General features: G+C 41.4%; 1 long non-coding RNA gene across 2 annotated transcripts; it reads right to left on the bottom strand.

The window, feature by feature from the left end:
* Positions 1–845: 845 nt before the first annotated feature.
* Positions 846–2169, bottom strand: LOC142373117 (uncharacterized). Of its 2 annotated transcripts, XR_012768402.1 has the most exons (4): positions 2149–2169; positions 1545–1710; positions 1363–1423; positions 846–1151 (listed from the first exon to the last, which is right to left on the bottom strand). It is a non-coding gene; the product is annotated as an uncharacterized LOC142373117 (long non-coding RNA). The 2 variants fall into 2 exon arrangements; XR_012768401.1 differs by lacking the exon at positions 2149–2169 and having other exon boundaries at positions 1545–1743.
* Positions 2170–13226: the final 11057 nt, after the last annotated feature.

Raw genomic sequence — 13226 nt, 5'->3', positions numbered from 1 at the left:
GGACCAGGGCATGACATAACGTGGGAGGTTGATGGCTCCGTGTCAGAGCATTGGTTGTGGTTATTTTCGGACGTATCAGAACTTAACGAAAAAGTTGTCAATCGTTCTTTTCATCTTATCACCCGCGGCTACATCCAAGAGAGTCTGGCTGCAGACCTGCACTGTCAGGACCCACAGACCTGCACTGTCAGGACCCTGTTGCAGACCGTTACCTGCACTGTGAGGACCGGAAGTGCACTGTGAGGACCGGAAGTTGATTCGAAGCCTTTCAAAATAAAAGCGTGTGTATTGGAAGCACGTATTTTTAAACGATTTTAAACGCTATATTTTTCAAGAGTTCCTCACAAATGAATTAATTAGTTAACAGTACGACATCAAATCTATCAATTCCCGGTCTATTGTTTTTATTTGTATTGTAAACTTTTGTTTGGTCACTGCACACATTTTCTCTTAGGCTCATATTCATAAGCCAACATCTCACAAGATGCCATAGGCCTATACTGTACATTTTATTGTATACTATAGAGTAAGTCACTGCTATTTCATTATCATTTCATTTTGACTTTATCGCACTGCTCTTTATTTATATATATATATATATTTGTTTCAATTAGTTTTTCTGTTGTATTATTCTGTATTTTTATCCTTAACCACCATAAATTTCATGTTTGGTTCTATGTCTATGCCAATTATGTTCTTGTGCTGCTGGAACACCTTAGTACCACTAAATAGTACCCTAACTCTTGATATCTACGGTATAATCTTAGTCAAATTATTAAGGGATCAATGAGAAAACATAAAAAGCACACCAAGTCACAACATGATCAAATGTTCTGTAGTGTTTATTCAGTCAAACATTCACAATATGACAAAAAATCTTTGTTTTTGTCGACTACCTGTTCACAAAATATCAACATGTCGTTAATATTGTGAAATATCATTTTGAAAGGCTCCAGGATCGCTTCTCTTTCATCCTCGTCCAGTTCTTCGTTCCACAACCTCCCATATTGTAGAGCAGCCTCTGCCTGTTCTTCTTCCCCCATGCCCAGAACGTCAGGCAGGTCCACTCTGGCAGACAACAGTGGTTTGTTGGCCTCAGCCCACTCTGCTGCATGTCTGCAATTTTGAAGAATGCGATCTTCAACCGAGTCCTATGGAAAAGACAGAAAGAAAGATGTCTGTACTATAGCTGCCACACCAACAGTATCTGACCAATAGATACTGTGCAAAAGCTTACGCCTTCCACTGGTGTGTCCACATCAGCAAGTCTGGCTCTCTTGGAGACCTCTGCCTGCTGCTCTTCTTCCTGAGTACTCAACTATTAATATGAATATATGCATTATACATACTTTATACTCTTACCTGAATTTGTAGTCCAGTTTTCTCTGTCCAGTTGCCAGGATTTAGTGACTGGGATAGGTTTCTAAAAGACAGAAAGTGAGGTGTCAGATGTTCTTCACTGCAACCTACATTCCCTTAAAGAAGTTAGTAGCGTTGGCTAATACTTATGAGTACAAACAAACAGACAAATACATTATGCTTACCTTTAAATAAAATGCCACCTTTTGTATGTGCCTCTAAGTGGCTCTGCAGCTTGGACAATTTTGCTGGTTTAAATTGTAGGCACAGAGGGCAGTGAAACAGTTTGCAACATGACGTGCAGCGTTCGATTTTGGGCGTAGTGCCGGCGGTTGTTATTGAAATATGCATCTGTAAGAGACAAATAATGTCGTAATAAGTAAAACTAAATTATATATATATATAAATGGCGCATTTAAGTGAGCACTATCGATACGATAACAACGCTAAAGACTAGCCAAAAGTAAAAAAACCTGATTCTTTAAAATTAATATAACTTTACAGTATATAGTTATTGAAATATGCATCTGTAAGAGACAAATAATGTCGTAATGAGTCAAACAAAATTATACAAGTCAGCACTATCGATACGAAAAATGGCACATTTAAGTGAGCACTATCGATACGATAACAACGCTGAAGACTAGCCAAAAGTTAAAAAAAAACCCTGATTCTTTAAAATTAATATAACTTTAGAGTATATAGTGTGCAACCTAACGTTCCAGTGAATAAAGACTGTTTCTGTTTCTTCGTATGAAAGAAAGTTGTTTTCACTCGACTTTTACTCACCTCGTCGTCTCCACAGTTCAAATGGGGAAAGAAAAATACGTGCTCCTCGCTTGTCGCTTCGGGTCCTCACAGTGCAGGTGACGTCACAGTGCATGTCTGCAACTAAGGGTCCTGACAGTGCAGGTCATGGGTCCTGACAGTGCAGGTCTGCAGCCAGACGCCTCTCGCTACATCCACTGTTTATCTGACGGGCCGAGGTTCATCACCTCTGTCTGACTACAGGATGCGCGTGTTCAAACGTACACACGTACACGGGCCAATCAGAGGGGGGTCCCGATTTTTTTATTTTTTTTTCTTCCTCGAACGGGTGGTTGCAGATTTTTTTTAGTCGCACCATTGAGAAAATAGGTCGCACGTGCGAACAATTTGGTCGCACTCTAGAGCCCTGGTTATTCTGCTCTCTGTATGAAGATGCATTTCAAGCAACCGATGAGTTAAAAGCAGAACCAGAACTCTGAAACACCACTTTAATAGTAAGTAATAACATAAAGTGTCTCACATAGCTCAGCTGCAAATGTCCAGCTTTTGAAACTAGAAAATCTCACATACTCTCCTTTAAAATCTTATAGCTTCTGTATAGAAAAGAAACAAAAAGTTTTGGCATCTAAAAAGTGATCTGTGCTCTAAAAGTTCTGAAAGTTTTGTGTCCAGAATGAGAACTTCATTTCATCTTTGTGCCACAATCAGACTGCAATAACCACAAGAATGGAACTGATCAGTGATTGCTGTGCAAGGTATCCACTATGGGAAGTTATAGCGACTGTGTGCAGTATAAGCTGGTGGAAACGTGAAAAATATCTACCAGTACAGAATGAGGTTCAGCCACAAAGGAAAATAATCACATTTTTAAAAGATTACAGACAAAAGAAAAAATAAGCAGAGGGAAACCGACTCCTGATAAATCGATAGTGTCTGATGGTTAATGCTGAGAGACAATAAATAACACATTTCCCCATACACATGTCTGATCTCTCTAGGAAATTGTTTTTGAATTGGCTCTATATGAATGAATTGGATTATTATTGGATTATTATTTTAAATAATTATGATTACAATGAATTGAATTCCAATTGGCTTGAATTGGGCTATACTATTTAAGTGCCTTGAGATGACATTTGTTGTATTTGGCGCTATATAAATAAAACTGAATTGAATTGATCTTCCTTTTAGAGAAGACAAAAATCGCCTCGCTTCTGAAAAGCTGAATTTTACCTTTGTTTTATATAAACAAATGTTAATAACAAAACCTTAATGAATGTACCACAACAAACTGTCTTCTACTAGGTGTCAGGCATCAGCCTTAAAGTTTGAGGAAGGAGATTAGGACACGTCCTGAGTGTCTTCCTTTAAGGTTTTTTCAGAGCTATGAGCTAAGAGCTTCAAAATCCCCCAGAAGGAACTGAAAATCATAGCGCCAGACATTTGTTATTCCCTTTTTAACCTGTTATTAATCAACCTGGGACAATCAGAACTAAATGGATGGATGGAATTCATCGTAAACTGCCTGAGATGGTTTAAACAGGTAGGTAGTTTCCAGAGTTATTTCTGTTTCCATGTTTTACTCCATTTGGAGAAAATAATTAAAAAAGAGGAAACAAAAAGGGTTTAACTTTAATAAAAAAAACTTCCACAACAATGAGGAAGAATTACAGCTAGAAAACTGGTCCAAGACAGACCTTTAGGAGTCCGATCCTTTTAAACTCTGTCATTGTTCTTGGACATGACTGCACCATTACTCCTGCACAGGTTGGTCACAGCTCTGCATTAAAATGATGAGGCTGTTTGCATTGCAGGATGTTCTCTCTGCTCAGTTTCTGTTGATTGTCATGTCTTTCTGTCTGACTGTTGTTCTGCCCAAAGTAAGACAGGAAATGATCTATGATTGCTATAAGAGAAAGCACATATAGTATTATCTGCTAGAAATTAGTCATACACTGCTGATTTGTTTTCCCTATTACTTTGTGATGGGAAACATAACTGTTGTCTAGATTGTGTTCACCGGGACTTCTTTGGGTGGATAAAGAGCCTAAAATATGCTGCATTTGGCACCAGTTTGAGGTCTATATTCCAGATCCCACGTGTCTCATTCTTTAAGTATCTGCAGATAAATTATCTGATATGGAAAGAAATAGAACTGCTCAGTCCCATCCTTCCTGAAAATATTGGGTTTTGTTGTTTCGATGTTCTCTAAAGGCCAGGAGCTAGACAAGTACACAGGAGATACTTAATAACCAAAAATGACCCCATTTGGGAAGCAATATTTTTTTTTTTTTGCTCCAAGTCTTTTTATTGATGTTTATACATTGATATTGTACAGAGTACGTAAATCCAGATGATTACAAGCATTACAAATATAAACATCAACCCCCCTTTGCTCCAACAGAGCCCCATCCCTGCAACAATAGCCCCGTACCATCGTCCATATACAAAAAAAAACCAGAAAACAATAATAAATTAATAGAATAAAATAAAAAAGAAAAGTATATAAATTAATTAAATAATAATTAAGGGAAAATAAATAGATAAATAATTAAACAGAAAATAGTCCTTATAAATTCCAGATCATTCCAGTTCAGGATCCATCACATACAACACCACCAAAATCAGACATCTAATTTTTCTAAATGACTCAAAAATGGTTCCCATATAGAATAAAATTTTTGAATACACCCTTTTGTGGAATAACGAATCTTCTCTAATACCAAATGGTGCAGAAGGTCGTTGATCCACATTTTAAAGGTTGGGGGAAGTTTCTCCTTCCACTTAAACAGTATCAGTCGCCTGGCTATGAGAGTTGCAAAGGCTATCATGCTCTTCGTCTTATGATTAAGGTGAGCGTCATAAGGAGTTGTTCCAAATATGGCTGTAATGGCAGAAGGCTCTATAGGTATTCGCAAAACATCTGAAAAAATTTTAAATATTGATTGCCAGAAGTTGTCTAATTTCGAACAAGACCAAAACATGTGTGAGAGGGTGGCTGGCATCTGTCTGCATCGATCACAAATGGGGTCAATATTAGGTGTGAATTTTGCTAACCTCACTTTAGACCAATGAAGGCGATGTACAACTTCGAACTGGATAACTATATGTCGTAGGCAGATTGAGGAGGAATGTATTCTATCTAAGGCTCTTTCCCAGATATTGTCAGGAAGTTCAGACCCCAAGTCAGCCTCCCACTGAGTCTTTAGTGATGTCAGCGGCTCCAAATTATATGAATTTAGTAGGGAGTATATGCTCCCAATCACCCCTTTGGAGCCTGCTTTAAACTTCAAAATGTGATTTAAGATGGGAAATGTGTAAGTGTTTTTGATATAAAATTACGGAGCTGCAAAAATCTGAAAAACTGAGAGTTTGGGATTTTGAATTTGAGCTTTAACTGATCAAAGGTTGCAAAGATATTATCTATGAATAGATTCTTTATTGTGGCAACCCCTCTATTAGTCCATTCATAAAAAGCACCGTCCATAACTGATGGCGTGAACTGGTGATTTTTTTATTCTAGGGGCACAAGTGGGCAAATCCTTAAGAGAAAAGTTTCGTCTGAATTGTGTCAGTATTTTAGAAGCTTCACAATCGGATTTGAGGTGTATTTAGATATTGGTTCCCAGAGGGGGAGTTTTGAGCATAGAAGTGAATGTAAGGAGGTATGAAGACACGAGGAGGTTTCCGGGAAGCAATATTTTAAGAGTGAACCTTATTTTTTAGGTAAAGCTTGCAGCACTGAACATTTCTGATTGGCACTTTTCTATCACAGTCATTCAATGTTTAATCTTCCAAATCAGTAAATCTTATCCCACTTTGTAATGTTTCCATTCCTTGTCCCAACATTTTTGGACTGGTTGCTGACAACAATCTGCATGCTCCTTTTGCTCTTTTACACAAGGCGTCCATTTCTTCCAACAAAGGTCTGGAATACTGATTGGTCTGACCACAATACATGTTTCCACTGTGTGATGGTCCATCCCAGATGCCTCAAAGCCCAGAGAAGTGGACGTCGCCTCTGGACGAGGTTAACATAAGGCTTCTTTTCTGCAGAGTAAACTTTGTGAATGGAACTCTGTATTGTAGTGCTTGACAAAAGTTTCCCACAGTAATCCCTTGTACATGTGGTTCTATCAGCTATTGATGAATGACGGTTCTTGATGCAGTGCTGTCTGAGAGATCAGAGATCACAGGTGTCCAGCTTAGGTTTGCTCCCTTTTACACACTGAAATTCCTCCAGATTCCTTGAATGATTTAATGATATTCTGCACTACAGAGGGAGAAATATGCAAATCCCTTTCAATCTTTCTTTGAGGAACATTGTTTTTAAACAATTTGTGGACAAACTGAAGATCCTCTGAACATCTTTGCTCCTCAGAGACTCTGCCTGTCATGGAGGCTGCTTTAAGACCAAATCATGATTAAATTGTTGCCCTCAACTCATTTTGGAATATGTTACAGGCTTTAAATGTAAAAATGGATGTATAGTAAAAATTAAAAGAAGTTGATGAGATTAAAAATGACATTTTCATTAATAGACCTGTTATTTAATTGGTTCCTTTTAGGCCTACATGTTTCTATCTATCAGATTAGCAGAATATCTTCATAGTCCTGAATTTTACACAAATTTCAAGTGTGTGCAGATGAGGAGAAACTCAGCAAACTTCTTAGATTCAGTTTGAAACTGAGTGCCCCCTGGAACAGGATTTAAAATCCAAATCAAGCCTAGCTAGTGACTCCTGTGAATAGGGCAGCTGACAACAAGGGAAAGACCATGTGACAGATTGGAAATACATCTGACAAAGGCAAACACCCTTATGCTGCTGTCATGGGCTAGCAATCCATGGTAGCAGTAGCGAGGCCTAGCAGCTTTGTTACAACCAGCATAAGCTACAAGTAAATTAAGGAGAGTACCCCTAGGGTCAGCGTGAGCAGGGGCGGAAGTTGACTCACAGGCAGACTACAACTGACACTGGAACGAACATGACTATGAGGTGGAGATGGGACTCAGTGAATGATAGGGGCATGGACCTACTCTCTAGGGCTAGAACTGGGCAGAATAGTTCTCAGAGCAAAGAGAAAATAAAAGTGGTAGACCAGAGGGAAATAAGCTCCAGGTTAGTCCTTGTGGCTGGCAGAAAGTAATGTCAGTTAAGCCTGATTTATAGTCGTCCGGGAAAGGACACGGAGAGCCCTCTCCGCCGTCGGAAACCCTCCCGGAGACGCTCTCCGTTGCTTGCGTGCGCTGGTCAAAATTCCTAACTATCCAGAAGATGGCACCATTGTGTGTGGCTGGCCGTCTACCTCTGCTACCTTTTTTGTCTATTGTCATGTTTTTATCGTTTTCATCACTACCGGTGTATGATCGCCTGAGTCTCTTAAAAATCCGAGATTCTGTGGACATAATACCGATCCAGGACAATGATCAGCCAAAGCCACCGCCACCTGTTTTGGTGTCTGTACCCTCTTACCTATGGCATCTACCTGGTCGGTTGCCACGCAACAGCCGTCGCAGAAGACGTGGAAAGAGAGGTGGAGTAATATGCCGGCTGAAAGCCCACCTGGCTTCGTCTTCCACAAACAACGCTCGCCATCTACCGATGGCTGCTCCCGGTCGTACCGGAGGCCGGGTAATCATCTCCCTGCCGCTGACCCGTGAGGATCCGCAGATGGGGCCGCACATTGGAGAATCTCCGACCTATTAACCGGGCCTCCCAACAGACAGATCGGCGTTTCGTTCGCATGGCTCTCATCAACACCAGATTTGTCGCAAATAAGACTTTTATCCTAAATGACTTCGCATTCCTTGGATTTCCTCCTGTTGACTGAAACCTGGCTTAAACTAAGTGAAAACAGTGCGTTTTCTGAGTTCCTCCCACCCAGCTATTCTTTCTTCAGATCCCAGAGAGTGTCGGGGCGAGGAGGGGGACTTGCTGTAGTCTTCAAAGACCATTTTAAATGTCGTCTTCTTCCCACAGGTACATAATCCTCGTTTGAACTGCAATTGTTTGCGGTGGAGTTCGCAAGTCCTGTGTTGTGTGCAGTTGTCTATCGCCCTCCGAAATATAATAAGGGCTTTATTCAGGAGTTCTCTGAGTTTCTGGCTGACATTCTCGCAAAATATGACAAGCTCCTGATCTGTGGGGATTTTAATGTTCATGTTTGTTGCCCATCTGACCAATTCGCAACTGACTTCAAAAGCCTGTTGGCAACTTTTAATATGACTGAATCCGTTGGATAAACCAACGCATCATCTTGGGCACACATTGGACCTTGTTATTTCTTTCGGACTCTCAGTTTTCCTTTTAGAGATTTCTGAGATGACAATCTCAGATCATCTCCCTATCGTTTTTGAAGTGATAGCCCCCCAACCATTCAGCAAACCCCTTGCTCCATCCTGTCAACGGGGTATCATCACTTCCTCCACGGCCGATGAATTTATTGCTGCTTTCAATGACTCACAGTTTTTTGCCTTGGACGGCTTTGCATCCCCTCTATGTCCTGATTATTTTCTTTCCTCCTTCCATTCCACCTGTGCTGGGATTCTGGACTCTATTGCCCCTTTTAGGCAAAAATCTGCCAAGCCAAGAATGGACCCCTGGTTGAATGACACCACCCGCGCTATTAGGCAACGTTGCAGGCAGGCCGAACGCAGATTGAAGAAGGACAAATTGCATGTGTCTCTGGAAATGTTAAGGGACTGTCTCGCTGATTATCAGAGAGCCGTACGTGAAGCAAAATCTCAGTATCTCTCTAATATTATTTCTAGCAGCAGTCATTGTCCCAAGGTGTTATTTGATACAATTAACACTGTGGTTAACCCATGCACTTCTTCTATGACTGATGTATCATTAGCCACTTGTGAGAATTTTCTTCATTATTTTGTTGAAAAAGTGGATTCTGTCAGAAAAGATACCAGTAATTTTATTATGAGTAGTGAGTAGCCCAAGACGCATGAAGAAGGCCGAATCAGGTTCATTTGGGTTCGCAGCTGCATAGGTTCACCAAGTGCATAATTGTTGCGCACGCCTCCGTGTAAGACACGGACATAGACTGAGAAATAAACACTTAACACGACCAAATAAGGATAGATTTGAAGGGAGACATCCTTAAGTTAGACCATATATCTTGGCTAAACGCCTGGACAGTGGCCTTGAACAGGCGCTCTTAAAAGTAGGGACTTTCTCTCCAGAAGGGAGAGGGTTTTTCATCTGGCTAATTGACACATACTCTCCAGGAAGATGCATCTTTTCTGTAAATTTGAGACGGACCTGACGACAGAAATAAAGATTTCTTTGTTCGACTAAGTCCGTGTCAGCAGACTTCTTCACCACTCATCTTCACATCGGCTCGGCGACCTTCCCTCATATTTACTACAGTAGAAATAAGGATCTACCTGTTGCCCCACCTCATTCTACTGCGTTTGATCAGTTTGAGCTGGTTTCCCTCTCTTCTCTGTGACGTAGTGAAATCTCTGAAACCTACAAACTGCCCATTGGATATTGTCCCTGCCAAAGTTTTGAAAGTGGTTTTTAATACTGTGGGGCCCAGTCTCCTTGTTTTTATTAACTCCTGTCTGAGATTAGGAACTGTCCCAGCTGCCTTTAAACATGCTGTGGTCAGGCCCCTTCTTAAAAAGCCTAATCTTGACCCCTCAGTATTGTCAAATTTTAGACCTGTTTCCAATCTGCCTTTTCTTTCTAAGGTTTTAGAAAAAGTTTTAATACAATTACAGTCCTTTCTTGAGTATAACTCTGTTTTTGAGAAATTCCAATCTGGGTTCAGGTCTCGTCACAACAGTCTGCACTGTTAAAGGTGCATACCAATATTGCTCTGTATGTGGATGCCAAGTGCCCTGTTGTCTTAATTCTGCTTGATCTCACAGCAGCCTTTGACACGGTGGACCATGCAGTCCTCCTGGCATGTCTAAGGAATTATGTTGGCATCCACGGCACTGCATTGAAGTGGTTTGCGTCTTACTTGTCCAGTAGAACCTTTTCCGTTATGGTTGGTGACCTTTCCTCTTCCAGTGCTCCTCTCTACTGTGGAGTCCCTCAAGGATCTATTATTGGCCCTATCCTCTTTTCATTGAGCGTGCTACCACTTGGGTCAATTATAGCCAGGCACAACCTTTCTTTCCACTGTTATGCAGACGATTTACTAATTTATCTACCATTGAAGCCAAATAGTAACAGTGCACAATGTTCTTTGTTTAAATGTATTACTGATATTAACTCATTGGCTGCCAGCCATTTTCAGTTCAGAGACACCCATACTGCCAAGTGTTTTTCAGTATTTTGACTGATTTTCCGAGACCCACAGAAAAGTGTGTCTTATGACTATGTACACACCGAAATTACCAAAAGAAAGAGTAGACTCTCTTCTTTGATCATGAAAAAAAAGTTTGTTTCTACCATTTTCAGTCTTTTAGTAATAGACAGTAGAACATAGGTTGGTTTCACCAAAAACAGCTGTTTGACCCAAAAAAAATGGAGAAAACGAGCTCTTTTTTTTTTTTTTGTGCATAGTGGCACTGCTGCTACCTAGCGGGTAATTTTGCCAGTATATTCTCTGTTTAAGTTTTACTAGAGCTGTAACAAAATCCGGGTTATCCGGTTTTCAACCCGGATAAATACGTCACCCGGGCAGACATGGTGGCATGCATTTGATCCGCCTTAAGAAAAAAATTTTTAAAAAAAAGATCCGCCCAAGTCGAGCCAGTCGGCATTTCATTATGTCAACAAATGGCAGTTACAACGCTCTTGCACCTTTGTCGTGAGAGAAATGATGAAACCGGAATATATATCCCTCTTTAGTTGCCTACTAGGCTACAGTCATTCTCTAGCATGGTGTTCAGTCACGAACACATAGTCACACACTGAGTGAAACGAAACCTAACTCCCGCCCCGTTTGTCACAAGCCCGTTTGTTGGTTAAGTGAGCCATGCCCCCTACTGATCCGTCCTGACTTTCCCCGCTGACTCGTAACTGCTCGCTCGAACGGCTCACTCTGCTCGCGCTCGGCTCTTTTTATTCAATAAAAACACGACTTATGTTCCAACTTCGTACCGTTGCATTTTTTTCTCTAGTTAAGCCAGCGCCACTTCATGACGGATCCTTGCTCGGTCAGATCGTATATTGAGTTGTTTCTGTGTCAAGGAAGCGGGTGCCTGAGTCTGGCGAATCATGCTGGCTCTGGGTGACTCACGGCCAGTCGGGTCATGCTGCAGAATCGAAACTTAAAAAGATCCGAGTTGGCATGGATTCGCTACTTGCCCGTCTGACCGCTGAGTCACCCAGAGCCAGCGATTCAGCGGTCAGACGGGCAAGTAGCGAATCCCTGCCAACTCGGATCTTTTTAAGTTTCGATTCTGCCGGCAGCAAGGATTGTCGTCAACCCATCTGACTGCTGAAGCCTCTGTACCTCACCACAGACTCGGTTAGCGTGGCTTCATGCATCTTGTACAGTCGTTGAAAAATAATCATTTAGTGATATAGGGAGGGCAAGATAATTCCATGTTGTTTACTTGTAGGTCTAAACTCAACATTGCCTCACCTAATGCTACCACATTTGTCGATGTGTAAATGCACACACAAGCTGTTGTGTCTGGCTTTCAGATAAAATGGCATTGAATTATTACTTGACAAAAATAAATGAATGAACTTGTAGCCGTAGGCTGCTCTTTGATTTATCAAAATGAACTGATAAATGGGACAAAAAAAAAAGGCGAGGCGCATAGCCACTAAACGGCAGAAAGGTTTTTTATTTTTTTTAATAAGTGACTCCAGTGATTCAAGTGATCCGTATAACTCGAATCCCCTCCTTGAAATGATCCGATCAGCCCGGATTGCCCAAAAGATTCGAGTTAAGCATCTCTAGTGTTTACAAGCCTAAGATTTAGTGACGAACTCCGCTGATTGTCCCCCAGCCCGCTCCGTTAAAAAACGCAATTGACGTCTATAGACGTCTTTGGCAGTGAACGTTTTTTTTTTAAATTGACGTCTATAGATGTCAATGGCACCGAAAGAGTTAAGCAGTGGTTGGCCCAAAAGTTTCTTCATTTAAATGATGACAAAACTGAATGCATTGTGTTTGGGGATACTGTAACGGCTGGCTTTGGCACCTTGTCTTCAAAGCTTAGTTCAACTGTCAGAAATTTGGGAGTGACCTTTGACAGTCATCTGAGGTTGGACAAACAAATTAACAATGTCGTCAGGACTAGTTTTTTCCAGTTGCGTCTCCTGGCCAAAGTTGTCATGACCTTGAGAAAGCCATCCATGCCTGAATAAGTTCAAGGTTAGACTATTGCAATGAACTTTATGTTGGCGTCTCCCAGTCTTCTCTCAGTCGCCTTCAACTTCAAAATGCTGCCTCCCATCTTTTAACCAACACTAACAGTGTGCACGGAGGTGGAGAGCTGGCCTGGGTCGCTTCTTCCAGTTAATTTTGGGAACGTGCAAAAAGGTCCAGCATTCAGGATTGCGGGGAAGTCTTTATGATTTATGATGCAGACAGAACAGAAGCTGGTACACTGGCCTCTTCATCAATTGAAAGGTCTTGCATCTGTGGCATGATGAGTTCCCATTCGTGGCAGCAGTAGCTCTCCACCTCCGTTGGCATTACTGGGTGCTTCGAACAAGTGCACCACCTTTTGTCGGTCACCCTGTCTCTCACAGCTGCAGCTGTGGCTCCAGCTTCAGCTGGGACCACTTCTCTGTCCCTCCTCTCTCTCTCTGCCCGTTCTAACTCCATCTGGTGAAGTTCGGCATCTGTATATTCTGGTTCATAAAGATATCCCTTTAGCTCTGTGGTAAAAGGGATGTCTTCATCATCTGTGTCGTAGTCAGACATGATTACGTTAACTTTCCGAGCAGTAAACACCGAGAAACAGGCGCAGCTGTCGGCAGGCGGCAGCGCGCATTGATACTGCAACCTAGTGCCAAGCAAATGTGAGGTGTAACTTTTTCGGAAGATACGATTTTGTGATGCAAATGTATTACTCTTTTGAATGCATATTCTTTTCAGAAGCAAAACGCTTTATTTGTGAAGCCCCAGCCAACTAGCCGGTCTACTTACTTCACCCCCAAAACGAGACT

This window comes from Odontesthes bonariensis, chromosome 22, assembly GCF_027942865.1.
Source record: "Odontesthes bonariensis isolate fOdoBon6 chromosome 22, fOdoBon6.hap1, whole genome shotgun sequence".
Lineage (NCBI taxonomy): Eukaryota > Metazoa > Chordata > Actinopteri > Atheriniformes > Atherinopsidae > Odontesthes > Odontesthes bonariensis.
Note: the sequence above shows the minus strand (reverse complement) of the source record. Positions and strands in the feature narration are given on the sequence as shown.